Source organism: Leuresthes tenuis, unplaced genomic scaffold, assembly GCF_036924035.1.
Source record: "Leuresthes tenuis unplaced genomic scaffold, fLeuTen1.0.hap1 SCAF_18, whole genome shotgun sequence".
Classification (NCBI taxonomy): Eukaryota; Metazoa; Chordata; class Actinopteri; order Atheriniformes; family Atherinopsidae; genus Leuresthes; species Leuresthes tenuis.
The window spans coordinates 28201218-28223813 of record NW_027325372.1 but is presented as its reverse complement, the minus strand read 5'-3'; the positions used below and the strand labels follow the sequence as shown (position 1 = coordinate 28223813).

General features: G+C 42.3%; 1 non-coding gene across 1 annotated transcript; it reads left to right on the top strand.

The window, feature by feature from the left end:
- The first annotated feature begins 19271 nt into the window (after window positions 1-19271).
- Window positions 19272-19385, top strand: LOC140276377 (U5 spliceosomal RNA). The gene has a single exon (XR_011908976.1). It is a non-coding gene; the product is annotated as a U5 spliceosomal RNA (small nuclear RNA).
- Window positions 19386-22596: the final 3211 nt, after the last annotated feature.

Sequence of the window (22596 nt, the reverse complement as noted above, 5' to 3'; positions counted from 1 at the left end):
CTGTTTGTCCTCCTTATTTATCCACTTCAAATCAAGTTTCAACAAATAAAAAAATGTTGTAGTTTGAGAAAGTACAACTTAATCTTCAGCAATCAGTATAAAAAGAGGTGCAAATGCCAACCATACATACCTAAAAGGTGGTAATCGAGCTGTAGCAGCTTCGGTAAAAGAGTATAAGTTGAAGAGTTTGTGAATAAAGGTGTGCGCACACATAGTGTGCTGTACGAAAATAGGCAGGGAGCAATGCCGGCTGGGGTATATGTTCTTGTATGTTGTCTGACTGTTTGATTTGAATGTGTTGTGTAAGTGTCCTGTTGAATGTTACATGTTTGGGCTTTGACACGCTTCACTGTGGTTGTTAACTGTGTGGTGTGTCCTGAAATGTTATATGTTTGGGCTGTGTGACATGCTTAATGCTTGTCAGTAGCTACCCACTTATTCATATATAGCAACTGACAACATAAGAAGTCCGGACATACTTTGATAGTAGTTGTAGAAGTATCCTTATTGATAATAGATCACTAATTCATAGTGATAGAACAGTAGATGAACAGGTGCTTGCACATGTCTCACGAAAATAAAATGGGTGTATCATTGCTGATGGCAGAGCAATACTGCCAAACTTATGAGTTCTTGTGGCAAACTTGATTCAGTGTCTTGACGTGTATACGCTGTTTCGCTGACTTGATTGTCACAAGAAACAAAGTGTGTTTGATAAGATCCGACCATTTTATTACGGGAGGATCAGTATGTATGGATTCTGATGTGACTGATAAACCCATTCGTATCTTAAGCATAATCTAATACATGAGACAACGCCCTGGCACACGATAAAAAAAAAAAAGAGAGAGAGCGGTTTTGTGTCCCCACAGTCCATAATGTAGAAAAGAGAGAAAAAAGCCTTTCTGATTTGGTGTGTGTGCTCATAGTGCAGAGTGTAGAGAAAAGAAAGCCGTTTTGGTGTCACGGGTGTTGTGACTTACACACACACATTTCTAAATTGAGAAAGGAAATTATTTTAGAGGAAGCACTAGAGTTTAGATCCCACATTTGTTGATAGGCATTCATTTATTTCTTCACTTCTGATGAAGTTTCAACAATAAACAACAAACTTTGTATTATGAGAAAGAACCAGAATCATTCTTCAGGAATCCGAAAATAAGCTCTATTTTATGAGTTATGCACGAATTCGGATTCTCCTATAAAACGAATTCCTTAACTCAAACCAAGTTAAGACTGCTTTGTCCTTCATATTTATTCATGTCTAATCAAGTTTCAACGATAAACAACGTTGTACTTTGTAGAATGAGAAAGAACTTCTTCAGCAATAAGCATCTCTCGACATATGACGAAGTACAGATTTTGCTATAAAATGAATTCCTTCTATCAGCCTGACTTAAAACTGTTTGTCCTCCTTATTTATCCACTTCAAATCAAGTTTCAACAAATAAAAAAATGTTGTAGTTTGAGAAAGTACAACTTAATCTTCAGCAATCAGTATAAAAAGAGGTGCAAATGCCAACCATACATACCTAAAAGGTGCAGCGGAAGTATTCAGCTGCAAGTAGGTGTGAATGTTCGACTATAATTTGTAAAAAGCGGGTAAGAAAAGGTTCGAATGCCCGACTATATATTAACAAAAGCGGGAGGAGAGGTCTTCGGATGAGAGTGGGTGAGAATTTCCAACCATAATCTATAAAATATGGTGAAAAAAAATATGTGAATGCCTCATAGAACACTAAAAGCGGAAGTGTTCGGCTGCAAGAAGGTGTGAATGTCCGACTATATTTGGTGAAAATCAGGTGAAGCAAGGTCTGAATGCTCAACCTTACATCATCAAAAGCGAGATCAGAGGTGTTTGGCTGCAAGAAGGCCATAGTTTTCCAAAAGCGGGTAAGGTGCGAATGTCCGACTAAATATCAACAAAATTTGGGGCGGAGGTCTTCGGATGCAAGTGGGTGTGAATATTCCTATATACAAGTATGGTGGAGAGGAAGCTGTGAATAGCCGACCATAGTTTGGAAAAAGCGGGTAAGAAAAGGTTTGAATGCCCGAACATACACCATCAAAAGAGGGAGCGGAGGTGTTCCGCTGTACGAAGGTGTGAATGTCCGACCATAGTTGGTAAAAAGCGGGTAAGAAAAGGTTAAAATACCCGACTGTACACAATCAATAGCGGGAGCGGAGTTGTTCGGCTACAAGAAGGTGTGAAAGTCCGACCATGGTTTGTAAAAAGCGGGTAAGAAAAGGTGCGAATGTCCGACAATGTATGATCAAAAGAGAGAGCGGAGGTTTTCGGATACAAGAAGGTTTGAATGTCCCACCATAGTTTGTAAAAAGCGGGTAAGAAAAGGTTCGAATGCCCGACTATACACCATCAAAAGCGGGAGCAGAGGTGTTCCGCTGTAAGTAGGTGTGAATGTCCGACCATAGTTGGTAAAAAGCGGGTAAGAAAAGGTTAAAATACCCGACTGTACACAATCAATAGCGGGAGCGGAGTTGTTCGGCTACAAGAAGGTGTGAAAGTCCGACCATGGTTTGTAAAAACCGGGAAGAAAAGGCTCGAAAGCCCGACTATACACCATCAAAAAGAAGGTTTGAATGTCCATCAATATTTGCTTTAAAACAAGAAAGTAAATTTTCGAATATCAAACCGCACATGATCATAAGCGGGAGAGGAGGTGTTCGGCTGCAAGAAGGTGTGAATGTCTACCCATAATTCATGAAAAATGGGTAAAAAAAAGGTGCGAATGCCTAACAATACATTATCAAAAGCAGGTGTGAATGTCAGATCATAATTTAAAATACATCATATCACGTAGTAAAGTTTTGCATGCTATTTCCGTCCTAGAGCAAAGATATTTCTCTCAGAATATAGGAACTTATGTTCATCAGTAGTGACGTCAGGGGAGTTTGATTGTCCTCCAAAGTTAAGTGGAAGCCACGTTTACTGTATGTCTGCATCAGGCCAGGTTGTGAAGGAGAAAATGACAATGCCCATTGCGTGTTGTCACTCCTGATGAGCTCTCCTTCAAACACTCATTTTTGTTATCAGAGTTGTGTCCCATTAACCTGATGGGCTGTGATCTCATGTGTAAATTAGGCATTATTTTAACTTCTACACCAGAGGGTGTTAAGGTTATGTTACAGCCTGACAAAGTTTTCACAGCAGTGCAGTTTGATTCATCGGCACTTACATATGCTTATGAGTGGAAACTTCCCAGCTCTCCTTTTTCACAACAACTAGTGGAAGAAGCAAAAGCGTTAGTTTCACCCCTTTCTGATTTCATGCAACCTACTGATTTGCACTGCACATCACACATTTCTTTGGGGCCTGACAATGACTATGAGAAGAAGTGAAAAAATATGTGCGCCTACTTTATTGGCTGTGTCGCTCACTCCAGAGCACTTCGATTTTTTTAATGTTTGTGGTACTCGTCCTCACATTTCCTTGGCCAAACGTACACACAGGCAGTGACAAGGTGTGGGAGAGTTTGTTGCTACATGTCAGAAAGAAATGGAGTGGACCGTTTCACCTGCTGATCCAAATTTGATGTTTTCTGAACGATTGTCAGCATACAAAAAAACATTTTTGAGTACAATGCATTGTCAAAGAACTGTGGACTTAATTCCTACCACAGAATCACATTTTGAAGCATGTTTTTTATCTGAAACAGATTTGTCTTCGATACCCATGTTGGCTGAAGTGCCCAATGATCTTTGGGCTAAGAGCAAATATGATGTGGGGTTGATAAAAGGCTGTGAACCAGTAATTGTCACCCCTAAATCAGACTTTTGTCCATGTAAAAAACAATACCCATTTAAGCCTGAAGCAATTAAAGGGATTAAACCTGTTTTTCAATCTTTTCAGAAAACAGGCGTTATTGTTCCTTTTGAAAATTCACCTGTGCTTACTCCATTGATTCCTGTTAAAAAGATTAAAGATGCTGGCCAGCCAGATGAATGGCGTTTTGTACAGGACCTCCAAGCGGTGAATGCTGCAGTTCAGCCACATGCTCCTACTGTGCCCAACCCACACGCTATTTTGTCTCAAATTACATCAGATGCACAGTTTTTCTCAGTGGTTGACTTGTCGCCAGTGCACCCTGATAGCCCATTTTGGTTTGCTTTTTAGTTTGAAGGGAGATCTTGGACTTTTACCCGGTTATGCCAGGGGTACTGTGAAAGTCCCACTATTTACAATGCTGCCCTCAAAGCTAGTCTGGATTAACTTCAATCAACCACAGGCTCTGCTCTTTTGCAGTATGTGGATGACATCCTTTTATGTAGTCCATCTAAACAACAGTGTGAAAAAGACAGTGAATCTGTTGAAACATCTTCATTCTTATGGCCATAAAGCCAGCCTTTCTAATTTACAGTTTGTACAGGACGAAGTCACCTTTTTGGGTCATGTGATTTCTAAGGATGGGCGCTCACTTTCTCCTAAACGTGTTGCTGCAGTTCAGATCATTCCTAAACCGGTTACTAAAAAACAGCTTATGTCATTCTTAGGTATAACATCTTACTGCAGGAACTTTATTCCTAACTACTCTTTTCTCGAAGCTCTCTTAGGTGCTCTTATCCATGGTAAAGGCCTCCAGTCAGCTGATCGTGTTCCATGGACTCCTGAGGCTGAATCAGCCTTTAGTCAGCTTAAGCTGGCTCTTCAAACAGCACCAACACTTGGCATTCCAGATCCTCATAAACCTTTCATACAGGCAGTTGATGAGAAGCATGACATCTGTTCTTATGCAGGAACATGGGGCAGGCAAAGGCCAGTGGCTCATTTCTCAGCAAAACTGGACTCTGTGGCTGCAGGCCTGCCTGGTTGTCTTCGTGTTGTTGCAGCTGCAGAGAAAGCTGTCCTGGCCTCCCAAGATATTGTGGGCTACGCTAATTTGACTGTTTTGGTTCCTCATGCTGTTGCCATTATTCTTCTCGAGCAGAAAGCTTCACATCTTTCAACTGCTCGTTGGCTCAGATACACCTCTGTGATATGCCAAATGTCACTGTTAAACGTTGTACTGTTCTGAATCCTGCTACTTTGCTTCCGACTCCTGAGGATGGGGAGCCTCATGACTGTGAAGCTGTTTTGGAACAAGTTTGTACACCCCGACCTGTCTTTTAGAGACTCCTCTTCCAAACTCTGACATGATTCTTTTTGTAGATGGATCAGCTTTGCGTGATCCAGCCACAGGTACTAACTGTGTTTGGTTTGCAGTATGTTCTTCATTGTCTGGTTCTCTTCCTAAACATTTCTCTGCTCAAACTACTGAGCTTATTGCACTTACTGAAGCTTGTAAGTTGGCAGCTGGTAAGTCTGTCACTATTTACACAGATTCCAGATATGCTTTTGGTGTTGTTCATGACTTTGGTGCGCTGTGGAAACACAGGCATTTCCTTAAATCAGATGGTAAAACTATTCTGAACTCCAAGCAGGTTTCTGATCTTCTTGATGTGATCCTTTTGCCTACAGCAATCTCGGTCTGTAAGTGTGCGGCTCACACTAACTCAGACGATCCTGTTGCTTGTGGCAATGCCAGAGCTGATGCTGCAGCTAAGCAAGCAGCTAAATCTTTTCCTGTTTTCGCTTCCCTCTCTTTGCAGGCAGAAGACTCCCTCACAGATCTCCATGCTTTGCAAACTTTTGCCTCTGCAGATGAAATTTGGTCCTCTGGACGCATTTGGTCCTCTGTGGGTGCAACTCATATGGATGGTGTTTGGATGGGACCTGATGGTAAACCCTGTCTACCTAAACATTTTTTTCCTCATTTTTCAAAATTGACACATGGGTTGGACCATGTGTCAAAAGGGGGGATGCTGAATGCACTCACTGCTCAGTGGTTCACAAAAGGGTTCAGTTCATATGCGCAAAAATACTGTCAGTCATGTATGGTTTGTGCCACACATAATGTAGGAAAGGCATTACACACATCGCAAGTTGCACACCCTCCACCAGAGAAACCTTTTGAACATTTGATGATGGATTTTGTTGAACTCACACCAGCTGAAGGAAAGAAATATGCACTAGTAATAGTGGACGTGTTTAGTAAATGGGTTGAAGTTTTCCCTGCAAAACATGCAAACAGTAATGCAGTGACTAAAGCACTGCTAAACAGAAATCATTCCTAGATGGGGCATTCCAGAGAAGATCAGCAGTGATAATGGCACACATTTTGTAAACACTGCATTGACTGAGGTTGGTAAATTCCTGGGAATAACCTTGCGCACACACTGTGCTTATCATCCACAGAGTGGAGGTGCTGTGGAAAGAGAAAATGGTACATTAAAGCCCAAGTTAGCCAAATGTTGTGAAGAAACAGGTCTGCCATGGACAAAAGTATTACCTATTGTGCTTACCTACATGAGAATGAGAATCAGAGCTCAAGTGAATCTCAGCCCATTTGAAATTTTATTTGGCAGACCTCCTAACCTGGGATTGGGACCTGTAACCAGACCCCTCCCTTCCACAACTGTTTGTGATGATGCTATGTTGTCTTACTGTCGAAACCTTTCCACTGTTCTATCTCAAGTTTCACAGACAGTAAAAGCAGCCCTTCCAGCCACAGAAAACACACCACTCCAACCAGATGACAGGTGGTGAAGGAACTTCACAGGAAACATTGGAAGTCCAAACGTTGGCAAGGCCCGTTCCAGGTACTACTGGTCACTCATACAGCTGTTAAAGTTGCAGAGAGAGCAACCTGGATTCATGCCAGTCACTGTAAGAAGGTACCAGAACCAGTAGATGACTTCCACCCTGACATACATCAGCCTAACCAACACGCCCGGAAGGACAAAGATAAGAGTCAGCAGTAAAAGCTGTACTCCACCGGTGTGTTAAGTGCTAGTAACCTCTGACACCGAAGATTGAAACATCCTTACTGAGACCTGCGATGAAGGTGATCATACACATGCTGTGAACCATGGCAGAAACTGTTTGTTGTTTGTACTTTCTTATTTGTAACCAGCATGTGCACATTGTACACATTTGTCCTGTACAAACTGTAACTTAGAAAGGCTGGCTTTATGGCCATAAGAAGGAAAATGTTTCAACAGATTCACTGTCTTTTTCACACTGTTGTTTAGATGGACTACATAAAAGGATGTCATCCACATACTGCAAAAGAGCAGAGCCTGTGGTTGATTGAAGTTAATCCAGACTAGCTTTGAGGGCAGCATTGTAAATAGTGGGACTTTCACAGTACCCCTGGCATAACCGGGTAAAAGTCCAAGATCTCCCTTCAAACTAAAAAGCAAACCAAAATGGGCTATCAGGGTGCACTGGCGACAAGTCAACCACTGAGAAAAACTGTGCATCTGATGTAATTTGAGACAAAATAGTGTGTGGGTTGGGCACAGTAGGAGCATGTGGCTGAACTTTAGCATTCACCGCTTGGAGGTCCTGTACAAAACGCCATTCATCTGGCTGGCCAGCATCTTTAATCTTTTTAACAGGAAACAATGGAGTAAGTACAGGTGAATTTTCAAAAGGAACAATAACGCCTGTTTTCTGAAAAGATTGAAAAACAGGTTTAATCCCTTTAATTGCTTCAGGCTTAAAAGGGTATTGTTTTTTACATGGACAAATGTCTGATTTAGGGGTGAAAATTACTGGTTCACAGCCTTTTATCAACCCCACATCATATTTGCTCTTAGCCCAAAGATCATTGGGCACTTCAGCCAACATGGGTATCGAAGACAAATCTGTTTCAGATAAAAAACATGCTTCAAAATGTGATTCTGTGGTAGGAATTAAGTCCACAGTTCTTTGACAATGCATTGTACTCAAAAATGTTTTTTTGTATGCTGACAATCGTTCAGAAAACATCAAATTTGGATCAGCAGGTGAAACGGTCCACTCCATTTCTTTCTGACATGTAGCAACAAACTCTCCCACACCTTGTCACTGCCAGTGTGTACGTTTGGCCAAGGAAATGTGAGGGCGAGTACCACAAACATTAAAAAATCGAAGTGCTCTGGAGTGAGCGACACAGCCAATAAAGTAGGCGCACATATTTTTTCACTTCTTCTCATAGCCCCAAAGAAATGTGTGATGTGCAGTGCAAATCAGTAGGTTGCATGAAATCAGAAAGGGGTGAAACTAACGCTTTTGCTTCTTCCACTAGTTGTTGTGAAAAAGGAGAGCTGGGAAGTTTCCACTCATAAGCATATGTAAGTGCCGATGAATCAAACTGCACTGCTGTGAAAACTTTGTCAGGCTGTAACATAACCTTAACACCCTCTGGTGTAGAAGTTAAAATAATGCCTAATTTACACATGAGATCACAGCCCATCAGGTTAATGGGACACAACTCTGATAACAAAAATGAGTGTTTGAAGGAGAGCTCATCGGGAGTGACAACACGCAATGGGCATTGTCATTTTCTCCTTCACAACCTGGCCTGATGCAGACATACAGTAAACGTGGTTTCCACTTAACTTTGGAGGACAATAAAACTCCCCTGACGTCACTACTGATGAACATAATTTCCTATATTCTGAGAGAAATATCTTTGCTCTAGGACGGAAATAGCATGCAAAACTTTACTACGTGAATCACAGTCGGCAAGCGTTTCTTCACTACACAGAGCAGGAAAAATGTGTGAGTGTGTTTGTGCTATCACCCATTAGTGGAGGCTCCGCTGCCGCGTGACGTCCAGAACCTGCCTCCCACCCTCAGTCAGCCTTTTGCCCAATTTCATCACTTTTCAGCTGTCCAGTCTGGCCACAGTAAAAACAAATATTCGGATCATAGCTCTGGCGTGGCCCATTTCGACCTCCACTCCCACACGTCCACGTCTTCGACTTCGGCCTCGTCCTCTGTTTACACACACTGCGGAATACATGGTCATGGCTGCCAAATGCAGCTCCTTTTCACACTTGTCCCTTTTGGTTGTCTTACGCGTCTCAACTTGGTTATGAGCATGGCGAGCATATCGGCGAACGTCAGCCAAACGAGGACCCTCACACCATCCCACGTAAATGTTCTTTACTTCAGTGGCGACATCTGGCATGAGGCCTTTAATTATTTCATCCCAAACTGTGGCCTTCTCTCAGCCAAACACCTCTGATCTCGCTTTTCATGATGTAAGTTCCTGCGTATGCTGCCGCTTACCTGGATGACGTCATCATCCATAGCAACAGCTGGGCGGCAGTGCTGGAGTCACTGCGGCAGGCGGGGCTCACGGCCAACCCAAAGAAGTGTGCAGTTGGATGGAGGGAGGTACGGTATCTGGGGTACCACTTGGGCGGCGGACAGGTGCGTCCACAGGTAGACAAGACAGCAGCGATTGCCGCCTGCCCAAAACCTAAGATCAAGAAAGAGGTGAGGCGGTTTTTGGGGCTGGCCGGATATTACCGGCGATTTATTCCCAACTTCGCGAAAAGGTGCCTCTGATCCGGTCCGGTGGACGAAGCAGTGCCAGGTGTCACTTGAGAGGGTAAAGCAGACCCTCTGTGGGGAGCCTCTTCTCCACACACCTAACTCCTCTCTCCCATTTGTCCTGCAGACTGATGCATCGGGAAGGGGGTCGGGGGCTGTTCTTTCCCAGCAGGTGCGGGGCGTTGACCGCCCAGTGCTTTACATCAGCCAGAAACTATCCGAGAGGGAGACCAGATACACTAACACTAACTTTATGAATAGTGCTGAAAATTAGGTAAATCTAATCCACCACTGTCCTTGGTCTTCTGTAGGGTTTTTAAACTAATACGTGGTGGTTTGTTTTTCCACAGAAATTTGGAGATGCATGAACCTAGTGACTTAAACCAAGTAGCAGATGGTTTTATGGGGATCATTGAGAACAAATAGTTACCTTTTGGTAGTATCATCATTTTAATGGTTGTAACTCTCCCCATAAGTGATATAGGTAAGGACTTCAAACGAGAGAGATCGTCCTCTACTGTCTTTAATAATTGCACATAATTTAGCTTTGTTAGCTCTGAGAGCCTGGAGGAAATGTTTATGCCTAAATATCTAATATTTCCTGACTGTAAAGTGATCGCAGGTATATTCTGGTCCCTATAGTTAATGGGCAGAACTGTGGTCTTAGACCAATTGATAGAGTAGTCAGAAAGTGCTGAGAATTTATTTATGAGTGTGATCGTGTGAGTGAGAAACGTCTGTGAGTTCTGAAGGAAAAGTAATACATCATCAGCATAAAGACTTATTTTATGCTCAATATTTTGGGGTTGGATGCCTTTAATATTTCTATCTTGTCTGATAGCAGCTGCTAAAGGTTCGATGAAAATAGCAAAAAGTGAGGGCGAAAGTGGGCAACCCTGTCTTGTACCTCTCTGCAGACTGAAGCTTGGAGAAGTTTGATCATTTGTCCTGACACTTGCACTTGGGGAGTCAGTTATTTTCTTTTGAGGAGATAAGAGGCTTTAATAATAATATCTTGCAAGAGAGAACAACACAGTACAGAATACAGAGTTGCTCTGACCACTGAAGCAAAAACACACAGTTATATTGCCCACTCATCACGTCATCTGTTTTTGGGTATAGTTGATTGTTCTTCTAACTTTCCTCCCCAACCATTAGTTGAGGTTACCCAGACACACTCGTAAATACCAGCCTAACCCTGTCCCCCCTAAAGTGCAGCTATCTCATAATAACAAGCCCACCATTGTAAAGAGGAATTTAAGAAAACAGGGCAGGGTGGTACCTTGCAGCTCAGTCATTTGCAGGTTATACACAGTAACACTCAATACAATGCATATAAGAATTATTTTCCATTACATTCCTCCCTTTTGATTATAATAATACCATTATATTAATCAACCCAAAAGAAACAAGGAAAATAATAACTTTATCTGTAAAACATCAGCCTGCATTTGCACACAACGTGAGTTTAAAATGCAGGCATCATAGTGATAAAGGGTCCAATGATAAACAATCAAAACATGAACAATTAAATATGATTATCTTCATGCCTCTCTAAGTCAGCGTCACTAGAGGAAAAATTTTGAAAGCAAAAAAGTTCTTTGAGTCATTTGAATCATTTGGTGAGATACATACAATGAGGCCTTTCACACAGGGAAAAATACAGCAGCCCTGTATTATTGCTTCCTGTGAAATCAAGATACAATGTGCACATGCTGGTTACAAATAAGAAAATACAAACAACAAACAGTTTCTTCCATGGTTCACAGCATGTGTATGATCATCTTCATCGCAGGTCTCAGTAAGGATGTTTCAATCTTCGGTGTCAGAGGTTACTAGCACTTAACACACCGGTGGAGTACAGCTTTTACTGCTGACTCTTATCTTTGTCCTTCCGGGCGTGTTGGTTAGGCTGATGTATGTCAGGGTGGAAGTCATCTACTGGTTCTGGTACCTTCTTACAGTGACTGGCATGAATCCACGTTGCCGAACACAACCTCTCTCGCTTTTGATGATGTATGGACCGGCATTCTTACCTTTTCTAACACATTTTTCAGCAATTATGGTCGGAGATTCACACCTACTCACAGCCGAACAACTCCGCTCCCGCATTTGATGGTGTATAGTCGGGCATTCTCACCCTTTCTCATCAGCTTTTTGCAAATTATGATCTGACATTCACACCTACTTGCAGTCGAACAGCTCTGCTCCCGCTTTTGATTATGTTTGGTTGGATATTCGAACCTTTTCTTAACATCTTTTTACATATTTTGGTTGGACGTTCACACCTTCTTGTAGCCGAACACTTCCACTCCTGCTTTTGATGATGTATGGTTGGGCATTCACACCTTTTTTTTGCCCATTTTTCAGGAATTATGGGTGGACATTCACACCTTGCAGCTGAACACCTCCTATCCCACTTATGATCATGTGCGGTTTGATTTTCGAAAAGTTTCTTTCATGTTTTCTAGCAATTATTGATGGACATGTAGACCTTCTTGCAGCTGAACACCTCCGCTCCCGCTTTTGATCATACATTGTCAGGCATTCGCACCTTGTCTTACCCACTTTTTACAAACTTTAGTCGAACAGTCACACCTTTTTGCAGCCGAACACCACCTCTCCCGCTTTTGATGATGTATGGTCCAGCATTCTTACCTTTTCTAACACATTCTTCAGCAATTATGGTCGGACATTCACACCTACTCAGAGCCGAACACCTCCGCTCCCGCATTTGATGGTGTATAGTCGGGCATTCTCACCCTTTCTCATCAGCTTTTTACAAATTATGATCTGACATTCACACCTGCTTTTGATAATGTATTGTTAGGCATTCGCACCTTTTTTTTACCCATTTTTCATGAATTATGGGTAGACATTCACACCTTCTTGCAGCCGAACACCTCCTCTCCCGCTTATGATCATGTGCGGTTTGATATTCGAAAATTTACTTTCTTGTTTTAAAGCAATTATTGATGGACATTCAAACCTTCTTTTTGATGGTGTATAGTCGGGCTTTCGAGCCTTTTCTTCCCGGTTTTTACAAACCATGGTCGGACTTTCACACCTTCTTGTAGCCGAACAACTCCGCTCCCGCTATTGATTGTGTACAGTCGGGTATTTTAACCTTTTCTTACCCGCTTTTTACCAACTATGGTCGGACATTCACACCGTCTTACAGCGGAACACCTCTGCTCCCGCTTTTGATGGTGTATAGTCGGGCATTCGAACCTTTTCTTACCCGCTTTTTACAAACTATGGTGGGACATTCAAACCTTCTTGTATCCGAAAACCTCCGCTCTCTCTTTTGATCATACATTGTCGGACATTCGCACCTTTTCTTACCCGCTTTTTACAAACCATGGTCGGACTTTCACACCTTCTTGTAGCCGAACAACTCCGCTCCCGCTATTGATTGTGTACAGTCGGGTATTTTAACCTTTTCTTACCCGCTTTTTACCAACTATGGTCGGACATTCACACCTTCGTACAGCGGAACACCTCCGCTCCCTCTTTTGATGGTGTATGTTCGGGCATTCAAACCTTTTCTTACCCGCTTTTTCCAAACTATGGTCGGCTATTCACAGCTTCCTCTCCACCATACTTGTATGGTGGAATATTCACACCCACTTGCATCCGAAGACCTCCGCCCCAAATTTTGTTGATATTTAGTCGGACATTCGCACCTTACCCGCTTTTGGAAAACTATGGCCTTCTTGCAGCCAAACACCTCTGATCTCGCTTTTGATGATGTAAGGTTGGGAATTCAGACCTTGCTTCACCTGCTTTTCACCAAATATAGTCGGACATTCACACCTTCTTGCAGCCGAACACTTCCGCTCCACCTTTTAGTGTTCTATCACACCTTTTTTTCACCGCATTTTATACATTATGGTCGGAAATTTTCAACCACTCTCATCCGAAGACCTCTCCTCCCGCTTTCTTCAATATATTTGAACTTTAGTCGGACATTCAAACCTTCTTGCAGCTGAACCACCTCCGCTCCCTGTTTTGATCATATATGGTCTGGCAATACTAACTTTTCTTACCCGTTTGTGAGTAATTATGGCTGGACATTCACACCTACTTGCAGCCAAACACAACCTCTCTCGCTTTTGATGATGTATGGACCGGCATTTTTACCTTTTCTAACACATTTTTCAGCAATTATGGTCCGAGATTCACAGCTACTCACAGCCGAACAACTCCGCTCCCGCATTTGATGATGTATAGTCGGGCATTCTCACCCTTTCTCATCAGCTTTTTGCAAATTATGATCTGACATTCACACCTACTTGCAGTGGAAAAGCTCTGCTCCCGCTTTTGATTATGTTTGGTTGGATATTCGAACCTTTTCTTAACTGCTTTTTACATATTTTGGTTGGACGTTCACACCTTCTTGTAGCCGAACACTTCCACTCCTGCTTTTGATGATGTATGGTTGGGCATTCACACCTTTTTTTTGCCCATTTTTCAGGAATTATGTGTGGACATTCACACCTTGCAGCTGAACACCTCCTATCCCACTTATGATCATGTGCGGTTTGATTTTCGAAAAGTTTCTTTCATGTTTTCTAGCAATTATTGATGGACATGTAGACCTTCTTGCAGCTGAACACCTCCGCTCCCGCTTTTTATCATACATTGTCAGGCATTCGCACCTTGTCTTACCCACTTTTTACAAACTTTAGTCGAACAGTCACACCTACTTGCAGCCGAACACAACCTCTCTCGCTTTTGATGATGTATGGACCGGCATTCTTACCTTTTCTAACACATTTTTCAGCAATTATGGTCGGAGATTCACACCTACTCACAGCCGAACAACTCCGCTCCCGCATTTGATGGTGTATAGTCGGGCATTCTCACCCTTTCTCATCAGCTTTTTGCAAATTATGATCTGACATTCACACCTACTTGCAGTCGAACAGCTCTGCTCCCGCTTTTGATTATGTTTGGTTGGATATTCGAACCTTTTCTTAACTGCTTTTTACAAACTTTGGTTGGACGTTCACACCTTCTTGTAGCCGAACACATGCACTCCTCCTTTTGATGATGTATGGTTGGGCATTCGCACCTTTTTTTTACCCATTTTTCAGGTATTATGGGTGGACATTCACACCTTCTTGCAGCTGAACACCTCCTCTCCCACTTATGATCATGTGTGGTTTGATTTTCGAAAATTTTCTTTCATGTTTTCTAGCAATTATTGATGGACATTTAGACCTTCTTGCAGCTGAACACCACCTCTCCCGATTTTGATGATGTATGGACCGGCATTTTTACCTTTTCTAACACATTTTTCAGCAATTATGGTTGGAGATTCACACCTACTCACAGCCGAATAACTCCGCTACCGCATTTGATGGTGTATAGTCGGGCATTCTCACCCTTTCTCATCAGCTTTTTGCAAATTATGATCTGACATTCACACCTACTTCCAGTCGAACAGCTCTGCTCCCGCTTTTGATTATGTTTGGTTAGATATTCGAACCTTTTCTTAACTGCTTTTTACAAACTTTGGTCGGACGTTCACAATATCTTGCAGCCGAACACCTCCGCTTCCGCTTTTGATGGTGTATATTCGGGCATACGAACCTTTTCTTACCCGCTTTTTACAAACCAAGGTCGGACTTTCACACCTTCTTGTAGCCGAACACATCCGCTCCCGCTATTGATTGTGTACAGTCGGGTATTTTAACCTTTTCTTACCCGCTTTTTACAAACTATGGTCGGACATTCACACCTTCGTACAGCGGAACACCTCCGCTCCCTCTTTTGAAGGTGTATGTTCGAGTATTCAAACCTTTTCTTACCCGCTTTTTCCAAACTATGGTCGGCTATTCACAGCTTCCTCTCCACCATACTTGTATGGTTGGATATTCACACCCACTTGCATCCGAAGACCTCTGCCCCAAATTTTGTTGATATTTAGTCGGACATTCGCACCTTACCCGCTTTTGGCAAACTATGGCCTTCTTGCAGCCAAACACCTCTGATCTCGCTTTTGATGATGTAAGGTTGGGCATTCAGACCTTGCTTCACCTGCTTTTCACCAAATATAGTCGGACATTCACACCTTCTTGCAGCCGAACACTTCCGCTCCACCTTTTAGTGTTCTATCACACCTTTTTTTCACCGCATTTTATACATTATGGTCGGAAATTTTCAACCACTCTCATCCGAAGACCTCTCCTCCCGCTTTCTTTAATATATTTGAACTTTAGTCGGACATTCAAACCTTCTTGCAGCTGAACCACCTCCGCTCCCTGTTTTGATCATATATGGTCTGGCAATACTACCTTTTCTTACCCGTTTGTGAGTAATTATGGGTGGACATTCACACCTACTTGCAGCCGAACACAACCTCTCTCGCTTTTGATGATGTATGGACCGGCATTTTTACCTTTTCTAACACATTTTCAGCAATTATGGTCCGAGATTCACAGCTACTCAAAGCTGAACAACTCCGCTCCCGCATTTGATGATGTATAGTCGGGCATTCTCACCCTTTCTCATCAGCTTTTTGCAAATTATGATCTGACATTCACACCTACTTGCAGTCGAAAAGCTCTGCTCCCGCTTTTGATTATGTTTGGTTGGATATTCGAACCTTTTCTTAACTGCTTTTTACATATTTTGGTTGGACGTTCACACCTTCTTGTAGCCGAACACTTCCACTCCTGCTTTTGATGATGTATGGTTGGGCATTCACACCTTTTTTTTGCCCATTTTTCAGGAATTATGGGTGGACATTCACACCTTGCAGCTGAACACCTCCTATCCCACTTATGATCATGTGCGGTTTGATTTTCGAAAAGTTTCTTTCATGTTTTCTAGCAATTATTGATGGACATGTAGACCTTCTTGCAGCTGAACACCTCCGCTCCCGCTTTTGATCATACATTGTCAGGCATTCGCACCTTGTCTTACCCACTTTTTACAAACTTTAGTCGAACAGTCACACCTACTTGCAGCCGAACACAACCTCTCTCGCTTTGATGATGTATGGACCGGCATTCTTACCTTTTCTAACACATTTTTCAGCAATTATGGTCGGAGATTCACACCTACTCACAGCCGAACAACTCCGCTCCCGCATTTGATGGTGTATAGTCGGGCATTCTCACCCTTTCTCATCAGCTTTTTGCAAATTATGATCTGACATTCATACCTACTTGCAGTCGAACAGCTCTGCTCCCGCTTTTGATTATGTTTGGTTGGATATTCGAACCTTTTCTTAACTGCTTTTTACCAACTATGGTTGGACATTCACACCTTCTTACAGCAGAACACCTCCGCTCCCTGTTTTGATTATGTATGGTTTGACATTCGCACCTTCTCTCACCCGCCTTTTACTATGGTCGGCCATTCACAGCTTCCTCTCCACCATACTTGTATGGTGGGATATTCACACCCACTTGCATCCGAAGACCTCCGCCCCCACTTTTGTTGATATTTAGTCGGTCATTCGCACCTTACCCGCTTTTGGCAAACTATGGCCTTCTTGCAGCCAAACACCTCTGATCTCGCTTTTGATGATGTAAGGTTGGGCATTCAGACCTTGCTTCACCTGCTTTTCACCAAATATAGTCGGACATTCACACCTTCTTGCAGCCGAACACTTCCGCTTTTAGTGTTCTATGAGGCATTCACATATTTTTTTTCACCGTATTTTATAGATTATGGTTGGAAATTCTCACCCACTCTCATCCGAAGACCTCTCCTCCCGCTTTTGTTAATATATAGTCGGGCATTCGAACTTTTTCTTACCTGCTTTTTACAAATTATGGTCGAACATTCACACCTACTTGCAGCTGAATACTTCCGCTCCACCTTTTAGGTATGTTTGGTTGGCATTTGCACCTCTTTTTATACTGATTGCTGAAGATTAAGTTGTTCTTTCTCAAACTACAAATTTTTTTTAATTGTTGAAACTTGATTTGAAGTGGATAAATAAGGAGGACAAACAGTTTTAAGTCAGGCTGATAGAAGGAATTAATTTTATAGCAAAATCTGTATTTTGTCATATGTCGAGAGATGCTTATTGCTGAAGAAGTTCTTTCTCATTCTACAAAGTACAACGTTGTTTATCGTTGAAACTTGATTAGACATGAATAAATATGAAGGACAAAGCAGTCTTAACTTGGTTTGAGTTAATGAATTCGTTTTATAGGAGAATCCGAATTCGTGCATAACTCATAAAATAGAGCTTATTTTCGGATTCCTGAAGAATGAGTCTGGTTCTTTCTCATAATACAAAGTTTGTTGTTTATTGTTGAAACTTCATCAGAAGTGAAGAAATAAATGAATGCCTATCAACAAATGTGGGATCTAAACTCTAGTGCTTCCTCTAAAATAATTTCCTTTCTCAATTTAGAAATGTGTGTGTGTAAGTCACAACACCCGTGACACCAAAACGGCTTTCTTTTCTCTACACTCTGCACTATGAGCACACACACCAAATCAGAAAGGCTTTTTTCTCTCTTTTCTACATTATGGACTGTGGGGACACAAAACCGCTCTCTCTCTTTTTTTTTTTTTATCGTGTGCCAGGGCGTTGTCTCACGTATTAGATTATGCTTAAGATACGACTGGGTTTATCAGTCACATCAGAATCCATACATACTGATCCTCCCGTAATAAAATGGTCGGATCTTATCAAACACACTTTGTTTCTTGTGACAATCAAGTCAGCGAAACAGCGTATACACGTCAAGACACTGAATCAAGTTTGCCACAAGAACTCATAAGTTTGGCAGTATTGCTCTGCCGTCAGCAATCATACACCCATTTTATTTTCGTGAGACATGTGCAAGCACCTGTTCATCTACTGTTCTATCAATATGAATTAGTGATCTATTATCAATAAGGATACTTCTACAACTACTATCAAAGTATGTCCGGACTTCTTATGTTGTCAGTTGCTATATATGAATAAGTGGGTAGCTACTGACAAGCATTAAGCATGTCACACAGCCCAAACATATAACATTTCAGGACACACCACACAGTTAACAACCACAGTGAAGCGTGTCAAAGCCCAAACATGTAACATTCAACAGGACACTTACACAACACATTCAAATCAAACAGTCAGACAACATACAAGAACATATACCCCAGCCGGCATTGCTCCCTGCCTATTTTCGTACAGCACACTATGTGTGCGCACACCTTTATTCACAAACTCTTCAACTTATACTCTTTTACCGAAGCTGCTACAGCTCGATTGGCCGAATACCCTTTGATCCTATTTCGGTGAATTTGACATCTGCCTTACATATAACAGATTAGCGGTTTAGCAGTTTTAATTTAGTATGAGTGAAGGAATTCATTTTATAGCAAAATCCGAAATCGTGAAGAACTCATGAAAGTAAGCTTATTCTCGGATTCCTGAAACTTTAGATTTGCTCTTTCTTTTACTGCAAAGTACAACGTTGTTTTTTTTGTTTAAATCTTTCTAGACATGGTAAATATTAAGGACAAAGCAGTTTTCACATAGTTTGAGTGAAGGAATTAATTTTATGGATAAAATCCCAAGAGTCTGCTGAGAAAAGAGAGTGAATGCGAAGTAGACTTTAACACGGCTATGGGAGCGAGCCGAGTGTGGGCTAACCGGGAGAATTGCTTGAAAGAAACGCGACACCGAATGAGCGATCAGAACAAAGCCTCAATACGGGATTCTCGTGGTGTTTTTGTTGCTGCCTTGTCTTTTGCACAGAGTAAAAGACAAGGCAGCCATCGAGTAGGGCCCGATTGTTCCTAGTTGGTCAGCCGAGGAGCAAGGGGGGGGGGGCAAGCGTCTCAACCAAGCAAAGCTCACCATGGGGAAGGTGGCTATGCCAACAAGCCTGATGCCCTGCTCCCGCAGTGACGGATAATCGTACTCTGGTTTCTCTTCATAACGTACAAGTCTTTCGCCTTTTACTAAAGATTTCTGTGGAGAGCAGCACTAATGAGTTGTTTCTATTTTTGGCAGGCTTTACCTTTGCGGGTGAAGCCCTTTCTGTCTGTGCAAAAGAAATCTTCTTACTGTGCAGAGTGACTTCTCTGAGTAGAGTCGCCTTACTTGTTGCGACTGTGCCGATGTTCGAAGCTGGAGTGCAAAGTTGTTGCTTGAATGGTGCTTGCTGGAGCGTGCGGGAGTGCAAAGTTATACCATTTAAAAGGGCTGAAGAGTGCTCAGTGCAGCGGGTGGGCGACACTCTGGCCACCTTGAAAACCGAGGTTACATCCACTACCAGGGGCAGCCCAAGTTCTGCCGCAAGTGTGGTGAGCATGGGCACCTGGTTGAGGCTTGTACCAAGGTGTTATGTGGGAAGAGCAGAGAAATTGGGCAAACTTTTGGAGAGTGTCCAAATGGCAGGAAATGTAATCTCTGTGGAGAATTAAATCACCTCTTCAGAGATTGCCCTAAATCTTTTGCCAACAAATTAAAGACGGTAAAGCCACAGTCAAGCCAACAAAGAGAAGGACCAAAGGTGGCAGTTGGTGAACAAAGTGAAGAGGTTGACCCAATAAATTCAAACTTCCCGCCAAAAGCTTGGATTGGAAGTGAGGAGCAAAAAGGGGAGGGGCCTGTAGAGGCCTCACCCCTCAGTGTTGAAGTCTGTGAGAATTCACAGGCAGAGGGTGGAGCTACGCTAAATGAGGAGGAAGAGCAGACAGGTGAGTCTAGTGAAGATACTCACCTCCCCGAAGGTCAACAGCCGAAGAGGACGGCATCTGAGCCTCTGATTCCCCAGTGGTATCAGAGAAGAGGGGAAGGGTTAGGTCCCTTTCAGACAGTTCTTCAGTGGAAGAACCTAGAGTCTTCCCCTCCGACTCACCAAATGAGGTCTCCTTTTTAACTTCAGCTCTGCAATCAACCCCCAGGGACTCAAAGTTAAATGCAACATTGCGTCAGAGGCCAACACCGAGAGTCCGAAAAGGAAATATAGATCACCCTACTCACTTTTCACCTAAAGAAATGAAGGAAGAGCTAGTTTCCCAAGAAATAACCTGTGTGTAATTTGTTTTGATAACTTAGAAAAACGAAAATGACATACCTACTTTCCTTTATGCTTTTAATGGTTCTCACCTTCTCAACACTAAATGTGAGAAGTGTGAAATCAAAGACAAGAGCCCAGAGTATTTTATCCTTCTTAGACTCCATTAAATCAGATGTGTTTTTAATACAAGAATGTGGACTACCTTTTTTAAAAAACCATAGACAATGGGAGGAAATGTGGCCCCATTTATCGATATGGAGTGGCTCAAATCAAAATAAAAATGATGGTGTGGCCATTCTAATTAAAAATCCGCATGTTCTGGTGAAAGGTAGCACAGTGGTGAGAGACGGACGGGCACTTTTAGCACACTTGAATTTTATGGGGCAAGACTTTAACCTCTTAAATATTTATGGTTTCAATGGAAAAAATGAAAGGTATGACCTTTTAGAAGATATACAGCTTTACATGCTAGGGCAAGTACCTTTAGTTGTAGGAGGGGATTTTAACTGTATCTTGAGCAGGAAAGATAGAAAAAGAGCAGGGGTAGATTTTAAAGTGGATAAGACTTCGATTTTACTTCAGGGCATATGCAAGGATTTTAAGCTTACTGACTGTTTTAAAACCATGCATCCCAGAGAGGAGGGCTTCACCTGGTTTAGTCATGATGGCACCAGAGCCTCTCGCATTGATTATTTCTTTACTAGAGATTGCCCACCCACTGATGTTAGATTAACCCCTGTTTTCTTTTCAGACCACCTTATGCTCTCCTGCACCCTTTCACCCCCTTCTGGTGTGACGGTAGGAAGTGGTCTGTGGAAACTCAACTGTTCCCTGTTGGAGGATGAAATCATAGTCAGTCAGTACAGGGAATGTTATAAAGAGTGGCAGACCCTTCAAGACCTCTACGAAACACATGCACAATGGTGGGAAATGGTGAAGGAAACGACCCAGACTTTTTTTAAACAGCAAGGTAAACGTAAAAAAAGGAAAGAGAATAGATGTATGATGGGACTACATAAACGCTTACAGCGCTACTTTAAACTAAATCAGTGTGGCATAGACTTTAAAGAAGAAATCAAAGATGTCAAAAAGGAAATGTCAGTTTTAGCAGAAATAAAGAGTAAAGGAATTTTTGTAAGAAGCAGGGAGCAGGAAATTGAGGAAGGTGAAAAAGAAAGAAAGTTATAAATAAAAAGGAGTGTATTCAAAATCTAAAAAGAGAAGATGGGTTTTTAAAAAAATCCACACAAGAGATGATTGAAACTGTACATACCTTTTATAGTAACATGTACAAAGAGAAACCAGTGCACTTGGAAACATCGGCAGAAATCTTAAAATTCGTTGACAAAACCGTAAAAGAGAATGCACACTTGACACAGAATTTTACTGCTTTAGAGTTAAAAAAAATGCCTAACAGGTTTTAAGAGAAGTCGAGCTCCGGGTTTAGACGGGCTTCCTGCAGAATTCTATCTGACGTATTGGGACCTTTTATCATCAGACATTTTAGATGTTTTTAAAGATTTTGAAAAACTCGACCGACTGCCTGACAGTTTTAGAGTGGGAATAGTGACTCTACTTTATAAAAAAAATGATAAGACTGACCTAAAGAATTGGAGGCCCATCACACTTTTAAACTTTGACTGTAAACTTTTTAGCAAGGTTTTAGCGACACGGATGTCCTCTGTTTTAGAGGAGGTAATTCACCCAGACCAAGCTTGTGCCATCTCAGGGAGACAACTCACCGACAGCCTCGTACTGATTCGAGACATCATTGATTACGCTAGAGACAGAAACACCCGGCTTGTCATCTTAAATTTAGACTTTGAAAAAGCATTTGATCGGGTCTCGCATCAATATCTCTTTCAGGTGTTGCAGCCATCGAAAAGGGCCCGATTGTTCCTACTTGGTGAGCTTTGCTTGGTTGAGACGCTTGCCCCCCCCCCCTGCTCCTCGGCTGACCAAGTAGAAACAATCTATTCGATGGCTGCCTTGTCTTTTACTCTGTGCAAAAGACAAGGCAGCCACAAACACCACGGGAACACCGTATTGAGGCTTTGTTCTGACCACTCATTCGGTGTCGCGTTTCTTTCAAGCAATTCTCCCGGTTAGCCCGCACTCGGCTCGCTCCCAGAGCCGTGTTAAAGTCCACTTCGCATTCACTCTCTTTTCTCAGCAGATTAAAAGAAAGTTTCATCTTGGGCTCCCTGAAACTTCCAT